Source organism: Gopherus flavomarginatus, chromosome 10 (assembly GCF_025201925.1).
Source record: "Gopherus flavomarginatus isolate rGopFla2 chromosome 10, rGopFla2.mat.asm, whole genome shotgun sequence".
NCBI classification, from domain to species: domain Eukaryota; kingdom Metazoa; phylum Chordata; order Testudines; family Testudinidae; genus Gopherus; species Gopherus flavomarginatus.
In genome coordinates, this window is record NC_066626.1 from 69,450,867 (window position 1) to 69,474,819 (window position 23,953).

The 23,953-nt window shown below is 48.0% G+C and overlaps 1 protein-coding gene across 1 annotated transcript in view; it reads right to left on the bottom strand.

The window, feature by feature from the left end:
• The window catches only part of LOC127030463 (TGF-beta receptor type-2-like), a 67,918-nt gene that overhangs the window by 28,173 nt on the left and 15,792 nt on the right, over positions 1 to 23,953 (bottom strand). The window lies entirely within an intron of this gene.

Here is a 23,953-nt window from a genome sequence, read left to right on the forward strand (position 1 = left end):
TGGTCAAATGTGTTAGGCCAGAATTCACAGACATCAGCTGCAGCTACATGAGCACCAGGGAAGCAGGTCCTGCTGGAGAGTGCTTATTTCAAAGCTGAAAATTCTGAGCTGCCAAAAGTAGTGTGGTCCAGTGGATAGTGCACTGGACTGGGAATCAGGAGACTTGGGTTCTATTCCTGACTCTCCTACTGACCCACTAGGCAGCAGGGGAGGGGCATAGCTTTAGTGAGAGTTCATGGATTCCAATACACCCACAGAAATTGGAAAAATAAGGGTGCAAAAACACCCGGTGAGGGGGAGGCTCATTTGCATAAGAAGTTGCACATGGCTCCAAAGCCTGGGCCCTGTGTCATGGTGGTGCTACTCCTGGCCAGGTTGCTGCATAATGATTTCAGAGTCTCTACAGAGGCCCAAAGGGCAAAATCTCCCCCGAGGGAGTGTTGGGGAGGGGCAATACCTCTGTGTGTCCTGATCTCCAGGCAGCAAAGATGCAGAGCAGGGCACTGGGCTTGTGGCAGGGACTTTGAGCAGCTGGGAACAGATGCTGAGTGGAGCCACCTCCCCCATTGCATCTCGGGTGGGATGTCTTTCACTGCCATGCGTAACCGGGATTAGCGCTGCACTGAGGCCTGCACCCACCAGACCACACACCCACCCCTGGCACTGTCATTGTGTCATCCTCTTTGTCCTTATTGTTATCACACAGCGGTTACACTGGATTTAGTAGCTGCACCCATTTAATTGGGATGCTACGTCCACCCCTGCTACTGTGTGACCTTGACTGTAATCACTTCACCTCTGTTTCTCCATCTGTAAAATGGAGATGAAGAAAATTGCTTTATAAAATGCTTTGAGATCTGCAGAGGAGAAGTGCTATATCGGAGCTAAAGATTAATGTTGTTTCCCCTTTGATGGGCTTTGAGAGATGAAAGTGAACCACAATCTTTCTTCCAAATGCCCCAGAACTTAGGGACAGGATGAGGAGGTTGGAAATGTTGATCTGAATCTGAAGTTAGCTAGTGCCTCTGACATTCTAATGGGCCAGCCCCAAACCTCTGTTCTGAACAATGCTGAGCTTTGGTGGGGGAGTGGTTTCTGGATTTCGCTCTGGACACAGACTTTTCAAGATGAGGGCCCCCCTATAGTTGAAAGCCTTTGGGTAGTACTTTCTGCAGCATAGGATACTGTTGCGTACAGAGACCTTTTTCTAAACACACCACAATGAAGAAATAATTGCAGCAGGCGTGCAGTAGCTGCTGTGTACATGGCCTGGCTACAAAATCCTATTTATTTTTGTACCAGAGCTGAAGGAACTATTTTAGGTTAAGGAATAAATCTCAGCTAAATTTAAACTTCCTGTTGGAAAGCTGCTTATTTTGATTTTGAAAAGGGCAAACAAAAGAGCCATCAAAGAAGTGTTTTTAAAAAAATGTCTCAAATGTAGGCACCAAATTAATGCAGCCTGATTTTCAAAGGCACTGAGTATCTAAAATCCTCGCAGATTTCAGTGAGAGCGGTCAGCTCTCTCCACTTCACAATGAGATTTTCAAAACTACCAGAGAGATTTGGACACCCAGTTCCCATTAAAACCACACTGTGCCTGATTCTGCTGTGACAGTGATTGGTTTTATGTCCTTAATATTAACATTCCATTAATTTTAATGAGAATTGGGTTTCCAAATCCTCTATGTGACTCTGAAAATCTTAGCCTTTGAAAATCAGGGCACTCTAATTTAGGAGCCTAATTTTAGGCACCTAGATTTGAAAACTTTGACCATGTGTTCACATGTTTATTTTTCCAAAAGACTAGCCTGAAACTTAATTTTCAAAATAGAGCCCCAATCCTGCAAACTCCCACTCACCTCGCTAGTCCCTACTCACGTGAGCCGTCCCACTGATCTCAAAGGCACCTCTTGCCTCAGATGCCTAACTCCTCACAGGAGTACAGATTTTCAGGATCAAGTCTTTGAATGCCAAGTGTCAGTGAATTAAGAACTTTGTAGCAAAAACGTCAGGAACTCTTTAAAAGAAGCACTGACGCCACCAGCCCTACGGTATGTTAGTGGGGGACGCCGCAGTTGTACCAAGGAGGATATTGTGCCTTATTTTGCTGTGGCAGAGAGAGGATTTGTTCCTTTAAAATATCACACATGGCAAAGAATCTAGTAGCAGATGACCGTAGCAAAATAAAAGGCCAGTTAATATATATGGAGTCCTAATTTGTGGTTGCTTGAGTTGTCTATATTAAAGTATAATATTAAAGTACCCCAGGCAGAATGTGCTTTTTGTCCAGATTTCTCCAAAGGGCTTGTATTTAGGCACCCAAGTGAAGTGACCAGGTACTCAACTGTGCTGCTCATCCTGCAGCCACCACTGTTCTCAATAAGGGCAACCCTCAGTACAGTCCCTATCAATGGGATCCGCTGGCTGCTGAGCACTTTGGGCATCCGACCTTTTCCCTTCAGTGTCTAACCTCGAGCTCCTGAAAAACTTGCCCCAAGTATCTTAGTTATTGTTACTTTATATTTTGGATAGCAGTGCCAAAAATCCAGTGTAATAACATTCTCTCTAGGAATTGATATCCCACCCATCACTGTGGTAACTGAGTGCCTCAGCCGAGAATAAAGTCAGCCTTCTCCAGTATCTGTCTCCTTTTCATCCGGGTCTAGTGGAGTTCAAAGTTTTCCATCGTTAATTATCTAAAGTTTATTCTATGGAAAAGTCCAATTTTGCCCAGGGACATGTGCCAGAGTTTCCTATTGACACACATCTGGGGAAAGAACCTCACCTCGGATGTTCTCTAAGTGCAAGCATAGTTATCCACTAGTGAACTCAAAGGCATCCTGTGGTACCCCCTTAGCCATTAGTCTAAAGATACAAAACCTGCACCTGGGGGGGAAAACCCCAAAGACGATCTGGGAGTTAGAGAGGGAGTGGAAAAAATGCCTCATGGCATTAAGAGATTTTAACTTCCTTGCTTCCCAAATCTAAGGAGAGCAGGCTGCTCTGCAATCATCTTGTGTGCCTAGCGTGATCCTTCCATCAGCACTGCTGCCCCCTGATGAACATCAATAAAAGAACACCTGGAACCCTTACACACAGAAATAAACCATTTACAACCTTCCGTGGCCTCACAGCTGAGCCCAAGGTTCACAACCAAGAAGGAAGCCTGGCTGGCACAGACAAATCTGTTGATTCCGTAGGCTGGGAAGAGGAATTCTTTTTAATTGACCCATGAAAGAGTTAAAATGCCACACAGCAAGGACGTCTCCAAGAAGCAGCATTTTGGCTGTGAGATGGGAATTTGGGAGGGTGGGGGTCAAACCAAGAAGTTAGGCAAGGTTACTATAAAACTTCGGTACAAACTGATACCAAGAGTTCTGCACTTGGGGCCAGCTCCTGGCCCTATTGAAGCCAATGGTGATTTTGCTGATGACCTCAGTGAGACCAGGATTGGAGGATAACCCCCCAAGCACACTGTTTTGAACACTGGTACTGGACCTCCTAAAACTGGCCTGAACTGAAACCCTGGCACCAAATGCTCCTTAGCTTTAAAGAGTCAATCCAGATCTGGGTCTCACCAGCTCATCTCTCTCTCTGGGTCTGATTCTCATTTTACATAAATGTAAATATACTTGATGCCCCTTTTAAAGTTCCTTTACATGTTTACCAGAGTGGTCTTAGGGTAACTGAGTCTGGCCATCTGTCACTACAACTGTGGAAAAATTGGAATCCAGCTCCTAGCTTTGCTTCTGGGGGGCTCATTGCAAGCACTCGCTGGGGGATCTAGGTGAAGAGGGTGATGCAGATATAATTTGGGTGGTGATGGTCTTCCTCAGGAGATGAAGCTAGAATGTTGGTGACGGGCTATGCTGAAGAACTAGATCAAGTGGGAAGGCTCTATGCTTTTCTTTACAGGTGTCCTCCCTGAAGCCCAGTGAACAAGACAGTGCTTGAGCTGGCCTGGGGAAATTCAAACTGGAAGAGGAGGATTATTCCTCGGTTGTCTGCAAAGGAGAGGAAGCACACAAGGGGTAAAATGAAAAGAAAATGAAAGATTCTGTGAGTGAAGATCTGGGGGCCTCCCTTCAGAATTTTTGGATCTATTTACTAAGAAAGACACTAATAGGTAGCGCTTGATTTTCTGCCATTCCTGTGAATAACCCCTGTTGCAGTCAACAGGAGTTGGGAAGGTGGATCAGTAATTATACTCACAGTTGTGTGGTGCTTTTTATCTTCAAAAAATGTTACTGCACCAATACAAGATAGTTAAGGTGGTGAAACTGAGGCATAAAACATAGACAGTGACAGAACCAGGAGCTCTTGGCTTCCAGTCCTGTGTTCATTTCATTAGTCCCCATGTCAGTCCACATATTAGCCTGTTTACATTCTGCTTGTGACAGATGTGGCAATTCCCCACAATATCCCTGAAAGACCTCATTATATTATTGTGGGCCATGATTGTATGTAATCTTTCTAGTGGGGAGATGACAGTTGTGAGATCTGGGAGTACAAAAGACTATATTGGAACAATAAGTGTTAAGAGAGAAATTAATGCAAATTATTGCAATTCTGATTATGCAAAACCCCAGCCTTTTGAAGCTATGCCCTGAGGTGAGGGTCTTGGCCTGTCACAGAAGGCCAAGATCAAAGGCCAAAGCTGTATAAAGAAATGGTTTGGGATCTGGATCTAAGCCGCATGAACTTGTAACCCTAGGGAAATCCCATTTATGAGTTTTGAAGGACTGAAAGCTAGCAGAGCCTGAGGCTGGAGTTAAGGGTGACCTAGCACAATTTGTAGCATGCCTTTTGTTTTAGCATGTTTTCTCTGTCATGCTTTTATTTTAAGAATAAATGTGCTTGCTTAGAAGGAGCTATGTTGTAACTTATAGTTGTGGGAAATCCACTGGTTATAGCCCTTGGAAAGAAAGCCAGGCACAAACACTGGCCTTTTAGGCAGTCTGGCTTGCTGGGGATTACAGAGGGTAAGGCAGGGAGCTGTGCAGCCTTCAAATCCACAGTCAGGAGGAAGTGAGATGAGGTTATCTGCCCAACAGAGGTGATGTCTGAAAGCCTGAAGTAGTTGCCCTTGATGGACTACGGAAGGAGAATACAAATGCCCCCCGACTTACACAATCATTCTGTTCCAGAAAGCCTTGCGTAACTCAAATTTTGCATAAGTCGGAAACGTATACCCGTACATTACACAAAAGTTTCTTCAATTCGAAAATCCTATTTCTGGCTTATGGAACTTTTTCCATAAGTGCGAATTTGTGTAAGTCGGGTCTTGCGTAACTCAGGGAGCGTCTGTACAGGTGCAGTTGCTCTGAAACTCTGACATTGCTCACTATGTGTTTGCTTGGAAACAATATTTTGTGACTGTAAATACTGGAATGGAATCATGAATGAACTACGTGCAATTGTTATAGTTGCTAAAGTGTGTGTGTGTGCATGCGTTCATGTGTGGAGATACCACATTCTCTACAGAATGGTTTGGTTTGGTTTGTTGTTTGTTTATGCCCCTATCCTACAAAACAGCACATGCAGTCAGATTCTGTGCATTCATACTGATTTCCAGGCTTAGGGCCTCAGCTTGTTTAACCAGACAATACTGTACCAGCGCCTGTTGAGGAACTAACGATTTGACAGTGTCATTTGTACTGCACAATGAATAAATCAATGCAAATATCAATTTTTTTAAAAGTCTAATATAATTATGTAAGTAAGATCCATAAAGTTGCAGTGAGTCAAAATTCTGTGAATTGTCCTAAACTGTTTTGCATGGATTCCATTATCTTTTCTGAGAGAGATTATGGCAGGAACACCTTCTCTTCTTTTACAAGTAAAAGTAAGTGTAAGAAACCCACCGAAGTTCCTTCAGAACTTTGTGTCCCTGAACAATTAGCTCGTAGGCACAGTTTAGCTGCCACATCACTCAAAGTAGTCCTAATTAGACCCAGATGAACACTTTCAATATTAATACTCAGATGATTTAATAAAGCTGCACAAGCAGTAAAAGTAACAATACGCTTCCATAAAGGGGTTCCAGATGTTGCTGAGGCAAATGCTAAACATCAAAATAAAAACTTAAAAAAAAAAAAAAAAAAAGGAAAAAAAAAAGCTGGATAAGCAAAACTTGGAACGAACTATAAACTAATTAAATGCTGGGTGAGTTTTCCAAAAAATAAATTGAAGCCATAAGGACATGATGTGAGCCAATAAAATAATAGGTAGTCAAAGTTACTGTGAAACAACAGTTTGGAAGGGTGGTCTGAAGTCACCAATAGGTGGGTTACTTTGTGCTTTGTCTTCCTTCACCGTAATCTTTTGTGTTCTTGTGTACGGGGACAGGTTCATGCCTTCTGGTGTTGATTACTATGAATCAGGAGCTATTCCAGAAAGGATAAGTGCTGACTCTAAGCATTTGAACACAGACATGAACCACAAAAAAGTTTTGGGGTATCTTACTGGAGCAGCAGAACTGATACCATAGCCAAGGGGCTTTAAAGTTTGCTTTTCAGTTGCTTTAAAGGGCTCGTGTTCTACCTGTATAGAAGACAGTTCTACCAGTAGCTTTGAGAGGCCCATGTTCTACCCTGTAGCCTGTGTGCTATTGCTCACCTCAGCCCAGAGGGGCCCATGTTCTGCCATTTTTGCATGTGCAATTGTCCCCATGATGGGGCTGTTAACAGCTTCAAATTGGGCTCTCTGGAAGCCAGCACCCCAGTCACTTAGAACAGCCAGGGCCCGGAGTGTAGTTAAGATAGAAGGGAGCCCGTTTACACTTGCTGGTAATCTGGTGAGTTAATTAGCTCACCAGCTGGAGAGACCGGTAGGAAAGCAAGAAGTACAAAAGGTTAACCTTGGGAGCAGGAAAGGGGCTTCTCATAACTTTTACTCGCACCTCAGATTGAGGCCAGAAGGGAGCATCATGATCATCTAGTCTGACCTCCTGCACATCACAGGCCACAGAACCTCACCCACCCGCTCCTGTAATAGACCCCTAACTTCTGGCCCAGTTACTGAAGTTCACAAATCATGATTTAAAGACTTCAAGTTACAGAGAATCCACCATTTACACTAGTTTAAACCTGCAAGTGATCAATACCCCATGCTGCAGAGGAAGGCAAAAAAAAACCCCAAGGTCTCTGCCACTTTGACCCAGGAGAAAATTCCTTCCTGACCCCAAATATAGTGATCAGTTAGACCCTGGGCACATGGGCAAGACCCACTAGCTAGAAACATGGGAAAGAATTCTCTGTTGCTATGTGTTTTTAGTTTGTACTGGAGTTTATGAAGGAGACAAACAGTAAACACACATGGTGATGGTACCTTGGTGTACCTGTGTGCTGCTTAATTCACCAACAGGTCTTAACAGCCAGGCTTCTCCTGGAGTGGAAGAGGGAACCCATTCACAGTCCCCTTGAAGATACTTGTTTTCAACACACAATGCACCATATTCTTCCTGTTTATAGGGTGACCTAAAATCGCTTTCCCAGCAGCTCTCTGCGCCAATCTTGTCGTCCTCAATAGACTTAATTCAGTCCCTGAAACATCTGAATGCACTAGGGGGAGGTGCTTGGATAACACAGTGATGGTTGAAGCCATCATGAGGGAGCAATTATCTTCCACGGCATACGTCAGATAGGTTCCATATCACTGTTTGGCTACATATCATGTAACGTTTGTGTTGGGCATTCTGCAAAGTCCCAATATCATTGGCCCCAAATGATAACCAGTAAGGATGGCAAGGAATTTGTAGTATGTCGTATATGTGCCAGTGAAGCAAAAGGCATGTTCCAGCTGAAACAATGACACGTGCCATGCAATTAATTTCACATGTGCCTACTTGGCTCTCCATATGTCACTGAAGTACCAAGTGGAGCTTTATACATCCGTAAGAAGGTGTGGATGAGTGTGAGCCATTTATTGATGAATAGAGACAAAATGCTCCGGAGAGTGTCCCCAAGCCACATGGTGTCCCCAAGGGCTGGATTTCATGTTTGGGTCTTTGCTTTAACTGACAGCTGTGTTAAATGACACATTGGCAAGGCAGCTCCTTCCTGAATATGCTTTGGAGGAGACTCGTGCACATTGTTCATTTCCTCATGTGTGTATAGTAATTTCCACTCAGCATATTTGTTCCTAATATGCCTGTGTGATACCACAGGCAATGAATAACTGAGATGCAAAGCTAAGGCCTCTCACGTGGGGTCAAACCACATCAGATTGGAGCCCAGTCAGACACAGATGAGGAAGACACACATAGCACTGGGATCATACAGAGCTGCTGCTTAATGCACAGGCTTCCCTGCACCTCTCAAAAGCACAGATTGAGGCACCTTTTTGTGAGGCGTACGTGTGTATCTGAGCTCAGGATTAGACTTTAGAATTGGATTTCATCCTGTGACTAATGACACAGCTATACAATAACAGAGCTATTCATAACCTTTTCTGAGAATGACAAAATTCTTTCCTTGTTATACACAATATTTGTTTCTCAATATTAAAAAGAAAAGAAAAGCCAATGGGATCTAGCTTCCCTTTGTTCCATGTGAAACTTTCCCTGTCAGCAAGTTTTTCCATAACTGCCTACTGCAGGGTTCCTTCCATGACGTCCAGTGTCAGAGACAAGATACTGGACTAGATGCAGTGTGACAATTCCTATATTCCTGATCCTCAATAGATTGCAGAGCTGTAACAAGGAATTTTTGTGCCCAAGGCAAGGGCCGGCTCCAGGCCCTTCGGCGGCGGGTCCCTGAGTCCCTGTCGGAGGGAAGGACCTGCTGCTGAATTGCCACCAAAGAATGAATGAAGCAGCAGTAGCAATTCGGCAGCAAGTCCCTCTTGGAGGGAAGGACCCGCCACCGAAGAATAAATGAAGCGGCGGCAATTCGGCGCCAGGTCCTTCCCTCCAAGAGGGACTCGGGGACCCGCTGTCAAAGAAGTGGCGGCGGTAGAGCTGCTGCTGAAGCGCCACCAATCGCAGACAGCTGCCCCCCCTCCGCTTTGCCCTTGTTACGGCGCTGATAGATTGGCACATGGCTAGAGTATAAGGCCAGAAGGAACCATTCTTACCATCTAGTCTGACTTTCCTGCATAAGACTGGCCATACGGCTTCCCTGAATTAATTCCAATTTGAACTAGAGCAAATCTTTTAGAAAAACACCCAATCTTGATTTAAAAATTGTCAGTGATGGGGAATCCACCACGCGCTTGGTAAATTGTTTTAATGGCTGTTGCCCTCCTTGTTAAAAATGTGTGCCTTTTATCTAGCTTGAATTTGTCCAGCTTCAACTTCCAGCCATTGTTATTCCTTTGTCTGCCAGACTGGAGAGCCCATTATTTTCAAATGCCTGTTCCTCACATAGATACTTTTAGACTCCATATACACATGGGTATCAAGGAGAGGACAGACCAAATTATTTGAGCTGGAGAGAGATTCAGTAGCAATTTTTCCAAGATACCCCATGATGTGCAAAGCACATCTCTTATTAGAATCTCAGTGTTGCTGGAACAATTTTTATTGTGGGGGTGCTGAGAGCCACTGAATCAAACTGTAAACCCTGTATATAATGGAAACCACTTCAAGCCAGGGGGTGCAGCTGCCCCTCCCCCTGCACCCTCGGTTTCAGCACCTATGGTGTTGCTTACACTTTATTTGGTTCATACAACTGAATCCTGCCCTCACATTGCCCTATACAATAAACTACTGCACTTGTGAAGACTGGAGTGAGTCCATAATGTATCCTTGTGAATAAAAAAGGGTCAATTTTGATTGCATTAGACACGGTGCTTCCTGAGGCCAAATCAGACGTGCAGTATATCCTTTGTGGACTAGCTGGACCTTTTTTTAAAGGTAGGATCATAACGGACTTATTCTGTCATTTACCTTTTGTTCTCATAGACTCATAGACTCATAGGTCAGAAGGGACCAATCTGATCATCTAGTCTGACCTCCTGCACAAGGCAGGCCACAGAACCCCACCCATCCAATTTTATACAACCCCTATCCCAGGATTGAGTTTTTGAAATCCTCAAAAATGGTTTGAAGACCTCAAGCTGCAGAGACACCACCAGCAAGCGACCCGTGCCCCACGCTGCAGGGGAAGGCGAAAAACCTCCAGGGCACCTGCCAATCCGCCCTGGAGGAAAATTCCTTCCCGACCCCAAATATGGCGATCAGCTAAACCCTGAGCATGTGGGCAAGAGTCTTAAAAGTATCTTCTTTAAATTAGTGTGTTTTGTAAGTAATGCTTAGGCCGATTACAAAGTAAATGCTGATGTGCGTGGGCTATACCAGGAACGGTCTCAAAACTGCTGTAAAATCAGAATAATGGAGATTTGTAGAATAATCTCTCTCCTGTCTGGCTGTCTAATCTATTGTATTTCTAACCACTAATGTCTAAGTGCCATTGAAATTACTGGGCTTTGCATGTGGCATTTGCCTCATGACAGTTTATCATGATATGATGAAGTTTTATACAGTAGCATATGGGTGCAATGTCACAGAACAAACATCATACCATGTGTGCGATTTCTGAAGTCAGTACCAGCACACTCAATGGTATCATTCTAGCTAACAGAAAGCAGGAGTGAGCCCAGAATGATATGCAAGGATTATCTTATGTTTTGCTTCAGTTTCCTTGGCTCATGCAGTTGTTCTCCAGCTCTTGAAGTCACAGGAGCATAGAAATTAAAGATAGATTAGATAATACATCTTTTCTGTTTGTCTATGATATTCTTTAATGTGCTCCTCAGCATAATATCAAGTTGCTGTTACTGCATGTCATCTAGCCGATCCCCAGTGCACCATTCCTGCATTACACCCTACTATTTTTTAGTGCTTTGCCCAGTCTGGTGTTAAGTGTCCAAAGCAATGGAGTTTCCACTTCTTCCTTTGGCAGATTATTCCATTGTTAGGAATTCTTTTCCTGACATTAAGTCTACATTTTTCTATTCTGAATTTCATCCCATTGCTTCTAGTCATGTTCCCTTGTACCATCCAGAATCCAATAGAACCTTAGAGTTATGAACACCAGAGTTATGAACTGACCAGTCAACCACACACCTCATTTGGAACTGGAAGTACACAATCAGGCAGCAGCAGAGACCAACCCCCGCCCCCCAGCAAATACAGTACTGTGTTAAATGTACACTACTAGAAAATAAATGGAAAGTTTCAAAAAAAAATTGACAAGGGAAGGAAACTGTTTCTGTGCCTGTTTCATTTAAATTAAGATGGTTAAAAGCTGCATTTTTTTCTGCATAGTAAAGTTACAAAGCTATATTAAGTCAATGTTCAGTAGTAAACTTTTGAAAGAACAACCATAACTTTTTGTTCAGCGTTATGAACATTTCGGAGTTACGAACAACCTCCATTCTCTGAGGTTCTTCTGTAGTTATTCCCTCTCCTTGGAACATGTGCAGGCAATTATAGTATCCCTCCTCCCTTAGTTGTCATATAGCCAGCTATCCATATTTAAAAGCCTGATCCTGGAAAATTCTTGATCACATAAATAGTTCCTTTGATTCTTGCGTGAGAAAGGGCTGCAGGATACACAATGCTAAGTTCTTTCAGTCTTTCCATTTAAGCCAATCCCACCAGCCCCCTTAATCACAGATGTTCTTTTTCTGAACTCCTACTAGTTTGTCTCCATCTTCCTGGTAACAAGGTGCCCCGTACTGAATATAGAATTCCCGGAGGCAGTCTCACCAGAGCGCCGCTGCATTAGATGGCAGGTTTGTTGCAGCACAGTGGTACTGATAATTATTTTCCATATTGTGTGCCCTTCTTTTCATTTGAAAACAACAACAGTGCTGACTGACTCATCGAGCCTACAGCCTCTGAGTCATTTTTTTTATTTCTGGATTCCACCGTTGCACCCTTTGCGGTGCAATGAATAGCACATACACACACATACAACACGCATAAGGAGTTCATGCTTTTCCAGTAATAATGAAGCAATTTCCATACCGTTAAAGAGGAATGATTGTACTTTGCATGCTCTGGCTTTTATTTTCCATCACATAAATGCTGCACATGAATAAAGGATGGTTGTATACTAAAACTGTTGTTGTTTTCACTCAGTTTGACTGCAAGCTAGCATTAGGAGTCATTTAGACAGTCAGCTTGAACTTTGAAAGTATAGGAACTGACCCTTTCACCCCCTGCATTTTCTCTCTGTCTGGTTTGTAGCAGGAATCATGGCAGATGGGCACTTCCTGAGCAGGTGGGATTCATAGATTCTAGGGCTGGAAGGGACCTCGAGAGGTCATCGAGTCCAGTGCCCTGCCCTCATGGCAGGACCAAATACTGTCTAGACCATCCCAGATAGACATTTATCTAAGCTACTCTTAAATATCTCCAGAGATGGAGGTTCCACAACCTCCCTAGGCAATTTATTCCAGTGTTTAACTACCCTGGCAGTTAGGAACAGTTAGTGAGTCCTGATATCTGTGTGAGGAAGTCCCAAGTGGTCACACTGAACCACCAGGGGCCATTGGTGGAAGAGGTGTAATGGGGAGCAGAAGAGGCAGGCAGGTGAGTGTGGGGAGCCCCCAGAGTGAGCGCTGAGAAGTAGGCAGGAAGCAGGGGCTGCTGAACAGGCAGTCAAGTGAAGGGAAGCAACCCCACTTCCCCAGGCAGGTGCTCAATAGCAGAAGGGAGAGGTGCATGGGTCTGGATAGTGGCTGCCCAGTCCTCGGATGATAGAGCTTGCCTATTGTAGGATAGAAGAGAGGGGCTACGTGGTGGCAGGCTGGGGGGGAGGAAAGGGAGGTGGCCCTGGGAGGGGTAGGCGGAGATATGACCCAACACCTGCCAACCATTATGTGCAGACTGTGCATGGCAGCCCTTTGATCAGACAGCTGGTTCTTAAGTTTATGTCCGACAGAGCTCAGCGTGTTGACTACAGATCAGACTGTGCACAGGTGGCTGGGACTGAAGAGCTAAAGGTGACTGCATGCTGTATGCTCTGTAATGGATATAGCCATCTTCATAGTACTGTCACCAGCTCTTCTTGTCCTGCTGTGATTTCCTGCAGCGAGGCCCTTAGCTAATGGCCACGCATTGGGAATAACCCAAACAAAACCAACACAACCAGTAGTTAGTTTTCTGATTCAGAGGCTGACTCTGGTCCCTGTTGTGGTGGTACCTAAGGCCAGGGGCCATATAGGTGCTGCAGGGGGTTGACGGAGAACTCCTTCAGAGCAGGAGAAAAGTAGGGCCAATGTAATCAACATTATATTGCCTCTCTCCCCCCAGGGGGTGCAGTGTTGGGAGGGTGCGTGCCCATGGCGCTGAGCACTCTGTGGGATTCCAGGCACCTGTGCAGCCCATAGGCAGCTCTGGGGAGGCTACCATAAGTCAGAGCAGCCTTTGGGGTGCCACCTTGCCCACACAGCAGCCCAGAATCCAGACACAAAGCTGCTGCTGTTCCCCCTCTCCTCGGGCTGCCCCTTCTGTATTGCGCGCTCCACCCTTTATGGGATCCTTGAACACAACTTCCTACCAGTCCTCCTCAGCTTTATGTATCATAGGTCCACACAAGGCATAGTGCATGACCCCAGCCAAATTCTTCTTGCACAGGAGTTTGGGATCATGCAAACCTTGGAGGGTTGGGGGAGGGGTTAAACAGGATCAGCACGCACAAGGTCCTGCTCAACTTGGTAACCACCTCTGGTCCCCCTTGTGTGTCGCAGCACTTCCAGCACCCTCCCCACTAGGCAATGCTACTAGAGAAGCACGTTTGGGCCATACGGCCAGATCTGTAAAGGCATTTAGGCACCTAAAGATGTAGCTATTCATCTCCCATTGGGGAGTCAAATGTCCAGGCTCCTGTGGAAATCCCCCTAGGTGCATCTTTAGGCACCTGATTACCTTTAAAAATCAGGCCCACTGCCTGCGCCTTGAGCTGAGTGAATAATGCACGGCAAATAATTTTAATTTTCAGATGTTGCCTCTGCTGTGCACAGAAGCCTAGACTGATTTGCTAGGAAGGGGAAGTACAACCTGGGTCATCCCAGGAGCAGCGAATGAATTGTTCTTCTTCGAGTGATTGCTCATATCCATTCCAGTTAGGTGTACGCGCCGCGCGTGCACATTCGTCGGAAAACTTTTACCCTAGCAACTCAGTGGGCCGGCAGGTCGCCCCCTAGAGTGGCGCCACCATGGCGCTCGATATATACCTCTGCCGGCCCACCCACTCCTCAGTTCCTTCTTACCGCCCGTGTCGGTCGTTGGAACAGTGGAGCGCGGCTTAGCTGACCTCCACTTCCCTAGCTACTCGTATTTCTCGTATATAGTTACGCAGTTATAACCCTTTTATTTATATATTTGTATAGTTACGTTTTCTTTGCTAACATGGTTAGTTTAGTTAGCGGGGTTCGGGAAGTAGCCCCTTCCATGAACCCGGTCCCGGAGCCCATGCGGGGCTCACCGGTTTTTCGAATGGGCCGGCGTGCCAGAAGCCGCGGCCGAAGGGAGATCCACACGACTCCTGTTTCAAGTGCCTCAGGGAATCACACTTGACAGCTAAGTGCCCCATTTGCAAGGCTTTTAAGCCGAGAACAAAACGGTGTGGGATTTTCACTTACCCCTCCACCTGGAGCGCCGAGCGATGATCAAGCGGCGGGCAGTAGCGCCTCCTTGGCACCGGACCCCGCCGATACTACCAAGGCCTTTCGGCACCGGCCGTCGCCGGCACCGATATCGGCTCGGCACCGCTCCCTTCTTCCGAGGTCGAGAGAGCCTACGATTCCTGCTGGTGCCTGATGGCTCCCCGGCACGCGCCGTGGTTGAGACCCCCTGCTCCTGCTGCTTCCGTGCCATCTGCATCGCAGCCAGGGAGCTCGTCTAAGTTGGATTACCTGGCACCGACACCTGCAGAGGCACCGATGACGTCGACACCGTCGTTTCCAGTCCCCCAGGGCCACGGAATCCGGTGCCTGGCAGCTCCCCGGCACGCGCCGTGGTAGAGCTTACTGCTCCTGCTGCTTCCGTGCCAACGGCACCGCAGCCAGAGAGCTCATCTAAGACGGATCACCCGGCACCGATGACGTCGGCACCGTCGATCCCGGTCCCACGAGGGCCGTGGAATCCGGTGCCTGACGGCTCCCCGGCACGCGCCGTGGTTGAGCTCCTGCTCCTGCTGCTTCCGTGCCAGCGGCACTGCAGCCAGTGAGCCCGTCTAGGTCGGATCGCCCGGCACCAACACCTGCTGAGGCATCGACGACGTCGGCACCGTCGATCCCGGTCCCGTAAGGGCCGTAGAATCCGGTGCCTGACGGCTCCCCGGCACGCGCCGTGGTTGAGCTACTGCTCCTGCTGCTTCCGTGCCAGCGGCACTGCAGCCAGTGAGCCCGTCTAGGTCGGATCGCCCGGCACCGACACCTGCTGAGGCATCGACGACGTCGGCACCGTCAATTCCGGTCCCGTAAGGGCCGTAGAATCCGGTGCCTGACGGCTCCCCGGCACGCGCCGTGGTTGAGCTCCTGCTCCTGCTGCTTCCGTGCCAGCGGCACCGCAGCCAGAGAGCTCGTCTGAGTCAGATCGCCCGGCACCGACGCCTGCTGCGGCACCGATGACGTCGGCACCGCCGATCCCGGTCCTACGAGGGCCGTTAGGATCCGGTGCCTGACGGCTCCCCGGCACGCGCCGTGGTTGAGTTACTGCTCATGCTGCTTCCGTGCCAACGGCACCGCAGCCAGAGGGCTCCTCTGAGTCGGATCGCCCGGCACCGACGTCTGCTGCGGCACCGATGACGTCGGCACCGTCGGTCCCGGTCCCACGAGGGCCGTTAGGATCCAGGGCCTGAGGGCTCCCCGGCACGCGCCGTGGTTGAGAGCCCTGCTCCTGCTTCCGTGCAACCTGCATCGCAGCCAGAGGGCTAGTCTCGGTCGGATTGCCCAGCACCGACGCCTCTGAGGCACCGACAATGTCGGCACCGTCGATTCCGGTCCCACAAGGGCTATCGAATCCGGTGCCTGACGGCTCCCCGGCACGCGCCGTGGTTGAGCTTATTGCTCCTGCTGCTTCCGTGCCGACGGCACCGCAGCCAGCCAGCTTATCTAACTCGGATCGCCCGGCACCGAACCTCGGTACCGTCAACCCCGGTCCCACAAGGGCCGTCGAATCCGATGCCTGACAGCTCCCCACTATGCGCTGTGGTTGAGCCTGCTGTTCCCTCCACGCCGGAGACGTTACCGACGGCGAGGAATTTCATTGCCATGACAGAGTCGATGCTGCCTGATACAGTCTCTTCAGGTGACCGTCCTCTGTCAGCACAGCAGAGCGGCACCGTTCATGATTACGGTCCCGCAGGCACTCCAGGTTCTGTCGACACGCCCGGCACCATCGGCAGTCCCGATGCTGTTTCCTCATCGGTACTGGTCACACTCGCTGCACCGCCCGGTATTCCGTTCGCCGACCCGCTGTCGGCACCGTTCCGACTCCCGGCGCCGCGGCGGACACCTTGACTCCTGTAGTCTCTCCCCGAGCCTCGAGATCTCGGTTGACCTCCCGGCACCGTTCTGGTTGCGGGTCTGGATCTCGTTCCAGGTACCGGTACGCCTCCCGGTGCCGGTCCCCGGTGCCGAGTTGGGCAAGGTCCGAGTGAGTCAGAGACTCTGCCTGTGCCTTCTTTAGTACCTCCGTGGCAGTCCGCACACGCATCTGTGTCATTCCATATGCGCAGATTCTATGCTCAGGACCATGATCCTGACATGATGGCCAGCGGGCGCCCGCCCCAATGCCGAAAGAGGCTTGGCGCATGGGCTTGCTTGGCCGCCAGGGTGCTCTGCAGAGGCCCTACAGTTCTAGGTAGCAAAGCAACAAGCCTTGCTTAGCTGCAATACTTATAGCACCGGGGTGAAGGAGTTTTTCCTTCAGACCTCCCGCCAGGAGTCCGCTGCCATCTCGGAGGACAGAGGAAAGGAGGTTCCCGGAGCGTCCCTCCAGGCCTCGTTGGACGCAGCAGACACTGCGGCCAGGACTCTGGCCTTGGGCGTTGCCATGAGGTGCATGGCTTCAGGTTTCAAACCTCCGACGGGAGCTGCAGTTTGCCATTCAGGATCTACCCTTTGTTGGTAAAGGCCTCGTCGTGGCAGGGACAGCCCCAGGCTGCGAAGCCTGGTGGTCAATGGGCTCCTAATGCGCTCTCTAAGCATGCATACGCCGGCGATTAAACGCAGGCCTTTCTGGCCCCAGCCGCCATACTCTGTGCCTAGCCAGAGGCAGAACTTTGGCTAACGGCAAGGCCAAGGTGGTCGCGGACGAACGTCAGGCCCCCTAAAGAGCCAAGGTCAAGGTCCCTCGTAATTACCACTGGGACCGGAGACGAACCTTCCAAGGTGTACCTGGGGACAGTGTATCACCTTTAATTTGCTCCAGCCCTGTCCCCCTTCGGCGGGCGAAAGGGGCGAGGGGTTTTACTCCCGTTATGCCCTAGTCCCCCACGCGGGCACAGGTCAGACCTTCCTGGTCCTGCACGGACTCAACCGGTTTAGAATGAGGTTGAAGTTCTGCATGGTATCCCTGGGAACCATTATTCCATCCTTACCTCCTGGGGGCTACTATGCCGCCCTGGATATGAGGGACGCGTACTTTCGTGACGCCATCTTCCCTCCGCACAGGAGGTACCTCCGCTTTATAGCCAACGGTCACTCTCCTGGCTTACGGCCATAGTCGCCGCCTACCATCGATTCGCTTATCCGAGGAGACTCTGAGACACAAACCGCTCAGTGCGTGGACATCGTCACGGTCTTATTCACAGGCCAAGGCCTGATGGTTCCTATAGAGCAATCCACTCTGGTTCCCACGCAGAGGTTGGGCTTCCAAGGGGCTATCCTGGTCTCCTACCCAGCTGGAGCCTGCTTATCACACCTGCGGTTTTAGGCGATGGCAACAATCATAGGAGGTCGAAGGGCTTTCCCAACGACCTCGACTTGTTCTTGTCTCAGTCTCCTGGGTCCATGGTTGCCCGCAAGTTTGTATCCAAACACGCCACGTTCCGCCTCCGTCCTCGCCAAGTCCGGCCCACCTCGGCGTACCGCCTGGACAGGGAGCCAATGGTCATGGTGGTCACCGTTCCCTCGAACACCATAGACTCCCTAGAGTGGTGGCTACCTCCCTCCCTGATGTGTGCCTGGACGACGGACGCGTCATCTCTCTGCTCGAGTGCTCATGGTCACCCCCGGGCTTAAGGCCTTTGGTCTTCTTGGGAGCTGGCATTCCACATCAATGCCCCAAAAATGAGAGTAGTCCGCCTGGCATGCCAGGGGTTCCGGCGGCAGCTGCGAGGCCGTTGTATCTCGGTGTTTACGGCCAACACAACGGCCATGTGCTTCATGAGTATCCGGGGAGGGACATTGCCCCCCCCCTTTTTTTGTCAGGAGGCCATCCATTTCCGGGTCTTTTGCATGGCCCATTCGATGGAGCTGGCGACGTCCTTTCTCCCAGGCGTTCGGAACGTCTTAACGCTTTGCCTCAGCAAGTCTTTCTGGTCTTACGAGCGATCACTCTGCCCCATGTGAGACGTTCGGCTTTCCGGAAGTTGAGATGTTTCCTCACACAGACCTGTTCGCTCACTGCGAGAGCAGGAAATGTCAGATGTTCTGCTCCTTCCGAGGTCTCTCCGCAGGATCGATCTTGGACGCATTCCTGATGCCGTGGAGAGGCCAATTGCATTATGCCTTCCCACTGTTCCCACTGGTCCGCTAGGTCCTGCTCAAACTCCGCAGGGGCAGAGCGTGCATCGTCATGATCACTCCAGAGTGGTCCAGGCAGCACTGATTTACCATGTTGCTCGGCCTGTCAGTAACAGACCTAATTACCCTTCCACCCCACCCAGACCTCATCACTCAGGGCGACAACGGGCTTTGTCGCTCGGTCCTGCAGCTGGTTTACCTCACGGTGTGGCTGCTGCGTACCTGAGTCGGGGTGACGGGCAGCCTTCCACCTGGTCAACGGTCAGGGCCAGGTGGAAGTGTTTCTTCTACGGCTGCAATACGCTCGATCTTGCTCCTGCTGAGGTCTCGATCCCCTCTATTTGGCCTGCCTCTGGCCTTCAGCGGCAGGGCCTGACGGTATCATTGCTGAGGATACACTTAGCAGCCTCTCTACCTCCCAGCAGGCTAAGGTGGCCGTTCCCTGTTCTCACGATCTATGGGTTCGAGGTCCCTCAAGGGCTTGGAGCGCTCGCACCCTCGGGTGCACCGCCCAGCCCCGACCTGGGAGCTCAGCCTCGTTTTAACCAGACTTATGTCTCCCTCAGTCGAGCCGTTCACGACTGGCCCTCTGCTATGCCTGTCCTGCACGACAACTTTCCTCGTAGCTGTTACGTCTCCTCCCTAAGGGGTTTCGGCCTTTCATGTTACCCACAGCTCAACGCAATGGGCATAACCATTGCACTCCTTGGGCATCTGTGGAGGGCTCGCATTTATATTGTGCTGACAGACCCATCTCCTAAGGTGCCCCGGCTCTGTCGCGGTAGCGGGCCAAAGGAAGGGCTTGCTTGTTTTCCTCTCAGAGGATCTCATCTTGGGTGATGGCGGACATCCCCACTTGTTATGATTTGGCTCATATTTCACCAAGCCACATCACCATGCATTCTACCAGGGCTCAGGCTTCGTCTGCCGCCTTGCTGGCTCGTGTACCTACCCACGAGATCTGTCGCGAAGCTCCATTGGTCCTCGGTCCATACCTTTGCTTCGCAGTATGCCCTGGTTCAACAGTCAAGAGAGGCTGTGGCCTCTGACTCGGCAGTTTTCATTCTGCCGCATTTCACTCCGACCCCACCGCCTACGTAAGGCTTGGGATTCACCTAACTGGAATGGATATGAGCAATCACTCGAAGAAGAAAAGACGGTTACTCACCTTTGTAACTGTTGTTCTTCGAGATGTGTTGCTCATATCCATTCCACACCCGCCCTCCTTCCCCACTGTCGGAGTAACCGGCAAGAAGGAACTGAGGAGTGGGTGGGCCGGCAGAGGTATATATCGAGCGCCATGGTGGCGCCACTCTAGGGGGCGACCTGCCGGCCCACTGAGTTGCTAGGGTAAAAGTTTTCCGACGAATGTGCACGCGCGGCGCGTACACCTAACTGGAATGGATATGAGCAACACATCTCGAAGAACAACAGTTACAAAGGTGAGTAACCGTCTTTTACAATCCCTTCCCTGCTCCCTGCGCTTAGTCTGGGGGAGGAGAGGAGTCAACTATTTTCTATGGGGCAGCCCACAGCCAGGGCTCCTCTCATGCTGCACCCACTTGCTTGCAGGAAATATCGGGTTGTAGCTGGAGTCTGTCTGAGCAGGGGAATAGGAAGGAGGTGCCTTTGCTCCCCTGTGTGGCCGAGATAGGACTGTGACAATCTACCCAAAATGTAGGATGCCATTGCAGACTGATCATTCTTAATGTATTCATTGTACAGGATTAAACACATTTTTTCCCATAGCGTGACTAGTTCACAAGCAATTGATGGCAAATGCACTTTGGCATTTGTGATTTGTTGGTTAGTGACCTAAATCATGGTACTGGTTCTCTTCCCTGCTTGGATGATTTGTTTTATTAATATTTCTTTTGGATTTATCCAATGCTTGACGTGCTGTAACTAGCTTGCCACCCCAGGGTGCATTTTGAAGTTTGAATATTAGAATCAAATATATAATGTATTTGCTTTGGCTGAATATTCAAGTTTGAATTCATTTTCTGTGACCATTCGTGCTAGCAAAACTGTGCTGAGCAAATGTTTGTGGAGAGCAAATGCAGCAGGGTCATGAACGGGCTGAACTGAAATCCTTCTGCAGATTCAAAAGAATAATTACAGGATGCTTTTCCCTCTTGCTTCTCAGTCAGGCTCCAATTACTCCCCTTAGGAATAAAGTTCTGGAAGGATTGGGCAAAAAATCATAAGGTAATACTCTCCATTTATTCTTTTGGTTTAGACGATTAAAGTCATAACATTTATTGGAGTGAAGCAATCTTTCCCTTTTGTATGGATCTTTTCCCATGTTCATTAAAATGTGGGTACCTCTGATACACTGATTTGTGATTTCTGTTTTACTTAAAGAATTTTTTTTAAAAGTAACAATGAGCGGGCAAAGGAAGACATATAAAAAGAAAAATAATAACCTATGTACTTGAGATATTGAAGTTAGGAGGACCTGATAGAAAGTTCATTGAAATCAGTGGAAAGACACCTATTCAGTTCAGTGGGCTTTGGATCAGACCCAGAAAGGATATGAATGCAAGGGACAAGAAGTAGAGAATTTACATACATTTTGAGGGCACCAGTCAACCTAAATCAATGTAACCTCAACCTCAGGCTGTTTCTGGAGTGATGTTTCTTCAGCATCGAATGACAGGAGTATGGCAAACCCCACAGGAATCTCCATTAGATGTTTAAGCAAATTTTACTGTAGCCACTTATAAACAGAGCTGATTGAAATCCTTTTACTAAAAAGATAGGCCCACTGGAAAATGCTGATTTTTAAAATGTTGCTAGAAATTATTCACCAAAATGTCTGCAAGTATTTTGTTTGTTTTTCAGGGCCTGGTTAATCAAAGCACTCCAACCTTTTGTTTTGTTACGAGTTGGTACCATTGTTTCTCAACTCAGTAAGGCTCAGATTCAGCAAATCTCTTAAGCACTGGCATAACTTTATGCATGCACTTAATTCCACTATTTGGCAAGAAACTAAGTCAAGTCATTAAAATTAAGCACATGCTTGAGTGCTTTGCTGAATCGGGGCCTTATGATGTCGAGAAATAATATAACAACTTGTAACAGAACATTCTGTTACAGTGATGTAATTTTAAAACGATTGCCCATGGCTCCCTATGGGTGATTCCTGTGCCAGACTGAGTTAATTTGACTAGTCCTAAATAATAAAAGTCACCATCTAGGGAAAGAAACAATTTAATCAGGACATCTGATAGGGTCCTACTGCAGTATATAGGTCATGACAACAGGAGAGCAAGTGGGAATTGGCCCTGGGTGCATTCACAAATCAACACGAGTATTACAACAGGTTGGCACTCTGCCTGCAACACGTCAAATGAACAAGGTTGTTCTAAAACCAGGCCTGGGTGGTTATAACTCCTGATACACCGTTACTCCCCTGAGGTTAGTAGGTACCACGTTTTCAAAAGTGCTCAACACCCAGTAAATCCCATTGAAAATCTGGCCATACTTGGGTTGTATGTCAGCATAGTGGTAGAAATTGCAATAATACGTCAAGTCACACAGGACATAAATACTAGATAACTGTTCTTTAATGACATGACACCTTAATATTGTTTTTAATACCATGTAACTGCATAGTGTGTACTGGTGCTTGCAGATTACTGTGTAATTACGTGCGAAAGCAACTACCATGCAATGTAAACGGGTGTGGAGGAGAAAAGCAACTGTGAGTTTACGCTGTGATAATTGTTCCTAACCTGTTAAAAATGCAGCAGCTGTATGTTAATTACAGTACTATGAAATTCAGATGTGAATAGTTACTATGTAAACTCTGGTTCCAAACTTTGTCCAACTAGGGGGCCATATGGGCTGCTTGTCAGTTGCTAGAGGATCATGTCTAATTACCTAATTTAGTGAAAATGGAGCAGAATGCGTCTATCATCATCTTTAATATGGAGATACAACCCATGGGTCCCAGAAGCAATGGGCCATCTCATTATGTGTGTGTACTTCAGTTTATTAACATGTGCTCCCCCAAAGTAATGTGTAGACTCTTTATAATAATATCATACCAATGTCCAAAAGCTAAGAACAACCTTGAGCCCCTCCAACCTAAAACCCTCCAATTATTCCCCCCTAGACACTCACCCCATTTGCCTCCCCTTCAGATCCACCTGGAAAAGCGAGAGAGGACTTGAAGGTTCTTGAGGTGACCAGGACCTAGAGCTGGTTGAATAATGACAACATACTCATGAAATAACTCTACCAGCTCTCCAAGAACCCCTCCATTTACGACTTTGCAGACTAAAGCCAACACCTCAGAATATACCATGTCACGACTAGAAAGAAGAAACTGCAGCCCCATGAAGAGCAAATGACAATAATCCTATCTCCAAGTGGTTAAATCATGGGTCATTGAGGTGAGGACCCCATATGAAAGAAAAAATTACAATCTGCTGGCTGGTACTAATGCTGTGAAGTGCTTTTGTCTAGAGCTACTATCAGGGTATCTAGAAACTGCTGAAGATGGTCATGGCACTAGCATGGCACTGGAGAGACCTGGATTCAATTTTCTGCTCTGCCACAGACATCCTGTGTGATCTCAGGCAAGTCACTTAATCTCTCTGGGCCTCTTCTGTAATATGGGGATACGAGCACTTCCCTACATTGCAGGGGTGTTGTGAGGATAAATATATGAATGAGTCTGTGGCATTCAGATGCTACAATGATGGATCCCATATAAGATACTTAGATAAATACAGGTTGCAAACCTCAGTGACAAAAGGAGGGAACTAGCACCAGCTCCGCCTTTTTCTGCTTGTTTCTTCCGGGCTACTGACAAAAGGTCAGATTGGATGATTTTGTCTCAGCCAGCTCACCGTCGTTCAAACCCCATTTCCAGTAAGACACTGACCAGGGAGCTGCAGTCTTTGTAGGCCACCTCCTGCCCGTATTAATGGTGAAAGTAGCAATAGGCCAAATAGCAGAACAAAGTGAGCTGTATTTGGCCCACAGGCTGCTATGCCTTGACCACCTTGATCTTAGGAAAAATATTTCTATATTTTTTTGCCCAGGAACTGAGCATTGTGTGTATTTTCCTTGCTCTGCAGGAGCAGATGGAAGTAGGAGAACAAAAAGGGCAATAAAAAAAGAAAACCCTAAAGATATCCTCAGAATAGGTAAACATAACAGAAACATTATCTGGGTCACATTTGGGCAACAGAGTTTGCTCTGTTTCAAGTGCAAATGGTTTACTGATGATTTA